This window comes from Lissotriton helveticus, chromosome 7, assembly GCF_964261635.1.
Source record: "Lissotriton helveticus chromosome 7, aLisHel1.1, whole genome shotgun sequence".
NCBI lineage: Eukaryota > Metazoa > Chordata > Amphibia > Caudata > Salamandridae > Lissotriton > Lissotriton helveticus.
The window spans coordinates 1776541014-1776553055 of record NC_136068.1 but is presented as its reverse complement, the minus strand read 5'-3'; the positions used below and the strand labels follow the sequence as shown (position 1 = coordinate 1776553055).

The following is a 12042-nucleotide window of genomic DNA, read 5'->3' as shown; positions in this document are numbered from 1 at the left end:
AAACCTTTTGTCTCATTTACTCTAGGGGCTAGATTGTTAAGATTAACACATACCCACTCTGACTTTACACTATTAATTATAGCTGCCATTGTTCTCTTGACAATATATAATTCCTGACACAAATCCGCTTAGTTATAAAATACAATTAATTACACAATGATGTTTGCATTGGTTCCATTGCATGTGATTTGTCCTCTACTTTTTCTTACGCCAAGTAGCAAACATGTGATTCACATATGATATATGGGCCCTCCAAGTCTTTTTCATTGTGGAAGACCAACTGGTATGAGAGGGACTAATGAACCCAGGGGCCCGGGAAAATAAATAAGTATAGATTCTCACCCTCGGGACCGTGTAGGAAACGTTCCTAGATGGGGTCTATTTGAAGTATCACTTATTGGTACTACAGATGTAGTTCTTGGAGCCTTCTGTTAATTAAAAAAACTTTTATTAGGTGTAAGATAGAATCTCCCATCGTCTACTCACTGGGGGGTGATTTTTCATTCTTATATTTACCTCTCTCCTGTAAAGGGAGCTCCTTTTGATGGGGTTCCTTGGTCTTTTGTTTATCAGGCGATTGCCCACTTGTCGTATATCTGTGGTGGTAAAGTATATAGCACTTTTTCACTCTACTATTTCATAGGTACTATTTCTCCAATCACATAGTTTTATAATGGTAGTGTCTTACCTCAAATGTTTTTAAAACGTACTTAGAACGGGCATATACAGTCGTTGGTCTACTCCTGAACTGGATGTGTTCTGTTGAGTAAAGACAAGTATAACACCATCATATATCTATTCTGTACTATACGATATTATACTCTTAACTCTGTTGAAGAGTTTGTAATGTGACTAGCACCTTTCTATTTTTAATTTCAATGCCTGCTCCTGGTATTACCAGTATCTCCTGCTCAGTCCCCGTAGTGCCTACGATACATGTTTGATACCCGTATTATCCAGTTTCCTATTTATTAACTCTAGGTTCTACTATTTAGATGGGACAAATTTATATACAAGTGATTAGTTTAACCACCTCCCGCCCAGGTTAGATTCTCTAACTACAAGTATGGAGTATAGACTTTGTAGGGCTAAGTGTATCCCCTGTTTGAGTTACCTCCAGGGCCTACTGTACTGTCCTTAAAGGTATACAGATAAATGGTTCCCCTGCTACATAAAGAAAGGGGTGGGGGGGCCTAGGGATTTGGTCTCCACTTACCGGTTTAGCGCTGTTTGTTGGCTTCTGCCTCGTTCCTTCACTCGATCTAGAGTGTGTTTGTTTGGTGTGTGTTTTTATAGCTCCATGTAATTGGCTGATTATCCACACCTGTCAAGAGAGGAGCGCTGTTAACGCGCTGCCAAGATCGCCGTGAACGTGGGCGCCATCTTTAAATGGTGTAATATGCTTGCTAGTGTATCCGAGGACCTACCCGTCTGATGTCTTACTGAGTTCGCGCTTGGCTTGAAGTGTCTCTACTTGTATTTCCCATTTGTACAAGCAGTGCACAACAATAGTATTTGAAAAGTTGCCCTCGCTCACTAAATCGGCATAGAGAAACCTTTTCTGCCGCTTTACTTAAAATACTCTATTATTCTGACCCGCGCTGCGATTATTTGCTAGTTGTCCCAATTTATGCTCTTGGGTGGAGATTCAAAGATCCTGGGTTCGATACTAGTAGTTCTTGATCCGACCAATCGGTCGCCCTGATCAACCCCTGACTATGGGCGCCATCTTGGACTGGTGGTCAGAGTGCTTAATTACAATGTTGTCCCATCGGATATGGGTGCATGAAAAAGTTACAAGTTCTCATAGAGGTAATAACATTGTTCTTGATCCTCAGTATTTGTGTCTGAAGGAGGGTCCTTCACTTAATTCAGAAATGGATTCCAGTGTAGGTGGTGTTTAAGGTGCTACTTATCTATGATACAGGGTGGTGAAGAGGTAGTCACTGAATGGGAACGGCATACTAAATAAGAGCCTCCCATTCTTCCCTGGAGTTTAGACCTTTTCTGATGGTATTAAATTTAACCATATACCATTGTTCCTGTAACTTTCGTCTCTTTATGCTATCTCCTGATCTGGTGAGTTCCCTGATTCTTTCCAGAATGACCCATCTGAGGTCCTTTATTTTGTGTCCCTTTTCTTTCCAGTGGGACACAAGGGGGGCATTTTCTTTATTGTTGTTTATCGCAGACTTATGTTCCCCTATCCTGAGCCTCACTTCTCTGCCAGTTTCACCTATATATGCCTGGTTGCATGGACACAGGATCATATATATTACATTCTTTGTTTTACAGTTGTTCAGGGTGGTGATTGTGTGTTTCGCACCGTTATGTTCAACTGTTTTAGTGACTATACATAGCTCACAGATGCAACAGGTACCACATTTGTTGTTGCCCGTTGCTTTCTGTCCACTCAAGGTGGTTTGGGTTTCTGTCTTGTCCTCTCTGTATGTGTACACAAGGTTCGACCTGAGGTTCTTGTTCTTCCTGTACGCGTACATGGGACGCTCCAGAGGAGTCACGTATACATCAAGACCAGCGACACAATCTGGAATATAAGATACAATATACATTCCTTTCAATCATCAGAATACATATATATTACAGACATGTGTACATATCTTCGGTGTTATTCAGCCCATTTGGGCATTTGCTGTCGAAGTTAAGAATAAATTTAGTTTCTAACCTTCTTAGCAAAGCCTCTCTATTCCCCCCTCTGCGTGGTTTCGGGACGGAAGATACCACATAATACTTTAAACAAGATAAGTTGTTTTCATGTACTTGTTTAAAGTGGTGTGCCACTGGATAATTGGGATCACTATGCAGGATGGCACGTAGATGTTGAAGAATTCTTTCGTGAACCTGCAGCTTCGTACTACCAATGTAGTTAAGCCCACAGGTGCAAGAAAGAACGTAAACTGCAAATTCAGTTTTACAATTGAAATTCCCAACTATCTTATGTGGTATAGGACTGAATGGAGTATAGTATTCTGTTGTATTGATTCCAAACTTGCACGCACAACATGTGGAGCATTTATAGAATCCATCTTTAGGTTTCAACCAGTTTGGTTTACTTTGTATTTCAGGACTCGTAGGGTCTAACACTGCTCCCATGTTTCTAGCTCTACTAAAAGTGATAGTAGGATTGGATGGCAAATTCATTCTAAGAACGGGGTCAGTAAGAACTATTGCCCAATTCTTATTAATGATAGATCTTAACTTACGTTCATTCTCACTATACCCTGTGATTAGTCTTGGACATTGATCAATTACAGATGACCCAGAGATTGCTGGTGAATTATGTACATCATGTGGGGCAGGTTCTTCCTCAATCTGGGCTGGTAATAAACTTGCCCTAGATCTTAATGAGGTTTTAGACACGGCTAATGTCAAGATCTTGTCAGAATAACCTCTTGCCTTCATGCGTTGCATGGACGCTGCAGCACAGGCATTAAATTCAGTCTCTGTGCTACAAATCCTTTTTAAGCGTAATAGCTCCCCATAAGGAATGCTTGCAATCAAGTGCTTAGGATGTGCACTTGAGGCATGAAGTGTGACATTGCCCGCAGTTGATTTTCTAAACAGGGTACTTTCTATTCTTCCTTTATCTACATACAGTTTTACATCCAGAAATTCCAGACTGGAACTATCTATGTGGTGGGTAAAGTGGAGATTCAAACTATTGTGATTGATGTTTTGTATGAATTCCAATGCTTTTGCTTTACTACCCTGCCACACGATGAAAATATCATCGATGTACCTATAGTAGTGTTTGATGTTATCTTTCAAAATGGAAGAATAGTCCCTTTTGAGGACCTGCTCCTCCCACCAGCCGACATGCAAGCATGCGTAGCTGGGGGAGAAGCAGGCCCCCATAGCCACACCCCTTAGTTGTTTAAACAACTCCTTTCCGAAAAGAAAGAAATTGTTATTGAGACACCAACTTATCAAATTGATTATGGCTTTGTTGTGCTGATAGTATTCACACGGTCTTAAATCCAAAAAGAATTTTACAGCCCTCAAACCTGCTTGGTGGTCTATACTAGTATATAAAGACTCTATGTCTAATGAGATTAAAAACATATCATCAGACCATTGGATGTCCCTGATTTTACCCAAAAAATCACCAGTATCTTTGATATAACTAGGCAGGGTTTTTACATGGCTCTGTAAAAAGAAGTCTACATATTGGCCCACCTGTTCCGCTGCACTCCCTATAGCGGAGATGATAGGCCTGCCAGGAATGGGAGACACACCTTTATGCACTTTAGGTATTAGGTACAATACTGGTACAATAGGATGTTCATTGTGCATAAATTTGAATTCATCATTAGAAATCAGGCCATCACTGCGTGATTGTGTCAACAGTTTCTTAAGTGAGTTCGTGGCCATATTGTATTTCTTGATGTTAGACGGCTCATAACAGTTCATGTCATTCAATTGGCGTTTGGCTTCCTTGATGTAATCCACTCGGGGCCATATTACCAAGTTGCCGCCCTTGTCTGATTTTTTGATGATGATTTCATTGTTCTCACTTAGTTTTTTCATCAACTTAGCATAGTCTTTCTTCCTTTGTTCAATTTGCTTTTTTTGTTTAGACTTTTTGGATTTTTTAGATTGTACTTGTTTGTTTAGCTTTTTAATGTCCTCAACCACACAGTTGTGAAACGTATCTAACGCATCTCTTGGCATCATGGGGATATACTTGGATTTCTTCTTGAAGGGACTGATCCCAGCACCCTTTTGCAGCAGATTGATGTTTCTCATCCTAGTTTGAGTGTATATATCCAATAAATTACCTCTCCATCACAGAAGCAAATATGTATATATTCTATAAGAAAATAGTTTTTTGACTTGCCTGTATCTTTGGCACCTGTGGTAATAGTAATTTTATGGTTATGGGGTGGGCAGTTGTAAACGGTGGGAAAGGTAATTTCTGCGTTTAACGGTAGGTATTGATAAAGGGTGGTAATTTTAGGGTTTAGAGGGGGTGAGGGTAATTTTATATAATATGTATATTTCCTACTGGCGGTCACCAGTAGGTAGTTATAGTTATTACCAAGTTTCCATAGGAAAATAGGTTTTGGACTTGTCTATATCTTTGGCACTGGTTGACGGATCTTCACGAAGGTTTCCAAATTGAATAGAGGATTATACCAGATACTGCATTTTGTAGGTGAAAAAGGGAGATGGGAGAGATTCTCTCTCCCAGGTGATTCCAGATTCTTCACGCTTTAAGAAATACAATTCATATTGTGCCAGCAAGAATAATGATGAGGTTTGCAATGACAGTCAATTTTAACAATTTGCATGTGGCCACTTAAATTACTCAGATGCACTGAACAACAATAAGGATGGATTTTGAACTGTTGTGGTGACAGAACGCTATTAAGCAATATTTAACATATACTACAATACAGTTTTTTAGGATGAGAACACAGAAGTCTCTTGGAACTCACTTTGGTCATGCGTTGAAATGAAGTTAAAGCACCTGTGTAGTGTTTGCACACCTCTATTCCTGTGATCAAGGCATTTCACCAAAACGTGTAAGGAAGGATCATTTACATGCATCCACTTTATCAAGTGAAATAAAAACTGGTGAAACCGTGAATCGGCCTCTGCCAATCTCTTTTTGTGCAATTAACTGAAGGGTGTATATATATATATTCATTCACCAGTAGGTAGTTATAGTTAAGATCTAGTTTCCATAGGAAAATAGTGTTTTGACTTGCCTATACCTTTGGCATCGGTTGACGTATCTTCACGAAGGTTTCCCCAAAAAGTGTTATAGTAAGTTTTGTTGTGAATGTGGGAGTGAACAACAAAAAATGTTTAAAACAATGTCGGGAGTAAACACAGTGCATCACACACTGACGAAGGAAGACCGCCGAAACGCGTCTGTGTGCACCCCTCCGCTGAATAGAATCTGAGCGTGTTGGAACCTTCATCTTCGAGTGCTGTTTTGTTCTTTCTGGGAAGCTTGAAAGGATTTGGAGCGTTATATATATATATATATATATATATATATATATATATTACCTACTGGCGGTCGCCAGTAGGTATATATAGTTAGGATTTTTTCTCTATGGGATTTTTGAAAATTCTATGTCTAATAACTTTGGCGTTTGTGGACGGAATTGGCTGAAATTTTCAGGAAAATGGCACATTTTGTTTCTGAGCAGCCCTTAAAAATTTGGGGGGGTTCGTCAAGGGGGGGCCGAGAAAAAAGGGGGGTCCCAAAACGTGTTTTTAACATTGAGTTTTCCATAGGGCGGTTGGCCTCACTTTTAGCCCGAACGGCTGAATGGATTTGCACGAAACTTGGCAAAATTGTAGGGACTGGTAGCCCGATGTGCCTTTGCTAGGTCTCAATATATGTGCTCCAGTGGATTTTGAGAAATTAACGTTCAAAAAAAGATATATATCTGTAACAGCGGACCGGGCAGCGCTCCGGTTCGCGGACTTTTCGCGGTACGGAGCTTTGTGAAGCTGATTTCTGGCGTGGGGCGTCGCGGGGGGTGGGTCATCAGTAGCAAACTGTTGTGCGAATAGTTCCAAGGCAGCAGAACGATGGCACCAAGGTGATGTCCAGTAAGTTGCCGCACTGGTTTTGGTATCCTACAATGCTGCTCCGAATAACGGCGTGGGGCGCCCCGGGGGAGGCGGCGTGAACGGGCCTCTCCAGGTGGAGTCTTGTCTGTTGTAGTGGGGCGCCCCTTTACCGTTTCAGTTGCCATTCCGTCCGCTTTTGGTCCACTGTGTCAAAAGCCGCAATTCAGCTGAGTTGCGCCCACTCTTGCGGTGCAGCGATAGGCGGCTGTCACAGGACTCTCAAAATGGCGGCAGGCTGTTTCCTTTTTGGGCTTGGTCCACTGAAATGGCCCTGGGACACCTTGGAAATCGGACGCTTGTCTGCTATGTCTTGGACCCCATTCTCGAAAGCGTCCCCTACGCCTTGAGGATTCATCAAAAGTTTTGGGGGCCCCCGACTCCTGTAGGCTTCTGGTGGGGAGCGGCTGCCATGATTGCTCGCGGAATGACCACGACGGAGCTACGAGATGGTGGTGCTCTCATGCTGACGCCAGCTTCAGTCTGAAACATCCAGAAACAAGGTGGGGCTTTCATCGTTTGGGAAAAAAAAAAGTTTTCATCCAATGAAAAGTGTTGTTTTTAGGTCATATGATCAAGCGTTCCATCATTAGGAAACCAAAAGTAAAATGAACCAATGAAAAGTTTTATAAACAAGTCACGTGACCTGTTATGCGGCATAGGGTATAAAATGCGGAGAAAATACGTTGGCACGTGAGGCGGCGTCAGTAGCGGACCGATGTGCGAATAGGCCGAAGGCAACACAACGCGCCAAGATCCGGATGGCACCGAGGTGTTGTCCAGCAAGTTGCAGCACTGGTGTGGCCATCCTACAATGCTGAAAGTCGGCGTGGGGCGCCCCGTTGGCCTGTGAGTTTGCGTCAGTAGCGGACCGATGTGCGAATAGGCCGAAGGCATCACAACGCGCCAAGATCCGGATGGCACCAAGGTGGTGTCTAGTAAGTTGCCGCACTGGTGTGGCCATCCTACAATGTTGAAAGTCGGCGTGGGGCGCCCCGTTGGCCTGTGAGATGGCGTCAGTAGCGGACCGATGTGCGAATGGGGCCAAAGGCAGCGCAACAATATTTTCTGACTAGAAGACACCACAAGGCGCTGAGATGCCAAGATTCGGATGGCACCGAGGTGGTGTCTAGCAAGTTGTGGTACTGGTGTGGCCATCCTACAATGGTAAAAGTCGGCGTGGGGCGCCCCATTGGCCTGTGAGATGGCGTCAATAGCGGACCGATGTGCGAATGGGGCCAAAGGCAGCGCAACAATATTTTCTGTATGGAAGATACCACTAGGCGTTGAGATGCCATGATCCGGATGGCACCGAGGTGATGTCTAGCAAGTTGCTGTACTGGTGTGGTCATCCTACAATGCTGAAACTCGGCGTGGGGCGCCCCATTAGCCTGTGAGATGGCGTCAGTAGCGGACCGATGTGTGAATAGGCCGGAACCAGCACAAGGCGCCAAGATCCGGATGTCACCGTGGTGGTTTCATAGTTGAGAGGCACTTCATCTGCAGTGGGGCGCCGAGATCCAGATGGCACCGAGGTGATGTCTAGCAAGTTGCTGTACTGGTGTGGTCCTCCTAAAATGCTGAAACTCGGCGTGGGGCGCCCCATTAGCCTGTGAGATGGCGTCAGTAGCGGACCGATGTGTGAATGGGGCAAAGGTAGCGCAAGAATATTTTCTGAATAGAAGACACCACAAGGAGCTGAGATGCCAAGATCCGGATGGCACCGAGGTGGTGTCTAGCAAGTTGTGGCACTGGTGTGGCCATCCTACAATGGTAAAAGTCGGCGTGGGGCGCCCTGTTGGCAGTAGCGGACCGATGTGCGAATGGGGCCAAAGGCAGCGCAACAATATTTTCTGACTAGAAGACACCACAAGGCGCTGAGATGCCAAGATCCGGATGGCACCGAGGTGATGTCTAGCAAGTTGCTGTACTGGTGTGGCCATCCTACAATGCTGAAACTCGGCGTGGGGCGCTCCATTAGCCTGTGAGATGGCGTCAGTAGCGGACCGATGTGCGAATGGGGCCAAAGGCAGCGAAACAATATTTTCTGAATAGAAGACACCACAAGGCGCTGAGATGCCAAGATCCGGATGGCACCGAGGTGGTGTCTAGTAAGGTGCACTGGTGTGGCCATCCTACAATGCTGAAAGTCGGCGTGGGGCGCCCCGTTGGCCTGTGAGATGGCGGCAGTAGCGGACCGAAGTGCGAATGGGGCCAAAGGCAGCGCAACAATATTTTTGGAATAGAAGAGACCACAAGGCGCTGAGATTCGGTTAGCACCGAGGTGGTGTCTAGCAAGCTATGCAGCTGAGTTGCGTGCGCACTTGCGGCGAATAGGTCGAAGGCAGCACAACAATGTTTTCTGAATAGAAGACACCACAAGGCGCTGAGATTCGGTTACCACCGAGGTGATGTCTAGAAAGTTGCCGCACTGGTGTGGCCATCCTACAATACTGCTCCGAATAACGGCGTGGGGTGCCCGAAGGGGGGGGGGAGGCGGCGTGAACGGGCCTTCCTAGGTGGAGGCTCGTCTGCTGTAGTGGGGCGCCCCTTTACCGTTTCAGTTGCCATTCAGCTGAGTTTCGGCTGCTCTTGATGGTACAGCGACAGGCGGCTGCAACAGGACTCTCAAAATGGCGGCCTGTTCTTTGGATTTGGGCCTGGTCCACTAAAATGGCCCTGGGACACCTTAGAACTCGGACGCTCGATTTCTTTTTCCTTTCCTGTACATGCAAAAAAAGGTAAATGCCCGGTACGTTACACGCTTCATCTGCCACGATGAACTCTCCAGAGGAACCGAAAAAAAATATAGTTATGGTAACTATACCATGCATCGTCATATGGAGAGGTGGCACCAATTAATTATAGTGCTGCATAAAAGAGAGATTTGGAGGAGAACCCCTGACCTGCTAGTACATTCATCAAAGAAGTGGCACTGACAGCATCAGAGGCAAGGGAAACGGTCCCAAATATTTAGAAAAACTTTGGAAAGATTAAAATGACATGTTTAGATTGTGGCAAATTAATTTCATGTGGACAGATGAGTGTTACTCTAATAAATACAGCATATGAACATCATCATAGTCGATGGTTGGTAGAGACATTTTGACTATATCCTGAACCTGCCCGTCCTCGCCCAAAATGGCGCCGGAATAAATGGGACTCGTAACTCCTTGTTGTGTACTGGTTGCAGAACCTTGAAATCACGAGATACGTATGCAGTTTTGAAGCACATGGCGGGCGGGGACGAGAATTGATTGAATATTTCGACATCCCTATTGATATTAAGTTCTGATGTGTTATTGATTACTGTACTATTGAAAGTTCGAATTAACGTCACCCATGGTACTTGCCCGCAAATGTATATCTAGATAATTTTATTGTAACTGGCCCTGTCGTATTTTAATTATAAAATGTACGTCCACCGATTCCGTAACTGTTAGACACCTTAGTTCTTGCAACCTAATGGCCCGCCCGTTACGTTCCTCTACAGTGTAAATGTCTACTCATCATATACGATTACAGTTTGCTCCGTGGCCGGCCCACGTGGTTATAGGCTCGTATTTGTATAATGAAATTTTCACAATAAAGGTTTTTAAAAGAAAACATGGTAGTAGTATATACATTGGTAAAGTTTTTAATAATAGTCACTGTTTTAGAATCATTAAAAGGCAAGTGAAATAAAGCAGACCAATTACATGAAGGGTAAAAGGTATAATACGAAGGAACGCAGTAAAGATATATGGTCAAGGGCTGTTGTGTTTTCTACTCCTGCAACATAAAGTGATCGATAAGAATCTCATATTCAGGCGTATCGGCGACTAAGACAGCAGGTCGACCCTCTTTTGCTCAACGGCTCCGTCATGGGACGAAGAAACGCTCTTTTTCTCGAAAAAAGAATATATTTTACTTGCAGGACAGTTGTAAATTTTCCGGGAAAGTACATTAGCCTGGAACATTATAACATATATTTAAGAAAAAATAATGTTCGGAAGTAATAAAAAGCGTAATTTTTAGGTCATATGACCAAGCCTTTCATCATTAGAATAAGAAAAGTAAAATGAACCAATGAAAAGTTTTATTAACAAGTCACATGACTTGTTATGCTTACGTTACGCACTGCGCGCCCTGGATGACTTCCGGATGCGCTAACGCGGCGCGTCATATGACGCATTACGCGACAACGCAGGTCCAGAATATAGTCAAAATGTCTCCACCAACCAGCGGTCGGAACACAACCCCTTTCAGCAGGCTAAATAGTTCTGTTAAATGACAACAGAAGGGACAGGCAACAAGAACCATCAGTCAAAGAGGGGAGGGCTAGTTCTTCTCTACCGGGTTACATTGGGGCGCTACCGGAACTGATCGAATTGGTAGTCTACAGTGTTTCTGGATGTTTCAGACTGAAGCTGGGGTTAGCATGAGAGCAGCACCATTTCGTAGCTCCGTCGTGGCCATTCCGCAACCAATCATGGCAGCCGCTCTTTATCGTTATTTTGGGCGGGGTGGGTGGCGGAGCCGAGCTGTTTTGCAGCCATCATTGTGTGGAGTTCAGTTCATCTCACTAGTTTTGTATTTGTCATGAGGGGTTGTTCCTAATGTTTCTATTTTAGCGAGGTCAAAAAGAGATCCCATTAGTGGCCTACTGATTTTGCTCGATTCCTTTTCTTTTTTTTTACACGATTTTTCGTTATCTGCAAAGACTAAACAGAGTATTGCAACTCTGTGTTTGTTTGTAAATAGAGAATGAACCAAAGAGAACCAATTCTAAAACAGTAAATACTTGGATAACAATCAATCAAATGGAGAGAGAAGCAGGCACGACGTATTACAACGGGGGCAAAGGCCTGCGTTAACTACCCTTCACTATGTGCAAAGAGAGAGTACTCCTAATAGAAATGAGGGGGGGGGGTACCATTCAAAGCAGATCAGTGTGCATAAACACGAAAATGTTTTCACTTACCACGTACTTAACATTCGACAGCTTATGATATTTGCTATTAAAAAAACATTGAAATTCACTGAAAAAACCATAGGTTATAGACCATATATAGTTAGGAATTAGCATTTAAAAAACCTTATTTTACTCACACAAAACCATTGAAATTCCATATATAGTTAGTTGCACTAACTATATATCGCGCACCCGCAATCCACTGCTGATGATGTCACATATTACATCATTCATGACATGGTCAGTGACATCACTGATGACATCACTGATGACATCTCAAATGACATCACTGATGACATCATCCAGTGACTGTGTGTTTCTGAAAAGTTTAAATATGTTTTACATATTGAAGAATGAGTAGATGTAGAAGTGTCTGGATGAAGGATTTAGTAGGTGCGTGACTGACTGTATGAGTGAGTGATTAAATGTGTCTCACTGAGTGCATGGGTTAGTGACTAAACTGTCTTAATTTGTGCATC

The 12042-nt window shown here is 43.6% G+C and overlaps 1 long non-coding RNA gene across 1 annotated transcript in view; it reads right to left on the bottom strand.

The window, feature by feature from the left end:
* Positions 1-535: 535 nt before the first annotated feature.
* LOC144767706 (uncharacterized) overlaps positions 536-12042 on the bottom strand; it is a 59580-nt gene continuing 48073 nt past the window's right edge. The window contains exons 2-3 of the long non-coding RNA XR_013598316.1: positions 689-759; positions 536-596 (exon numbers count right to left, since the gene is read on the bottom strand). This is a non-coding gene — a long non-coding RNA (uncharacterized LOC144767706). The remainder of the gene's footprint in view (positions 597-688; positions 760-12042) is intronic.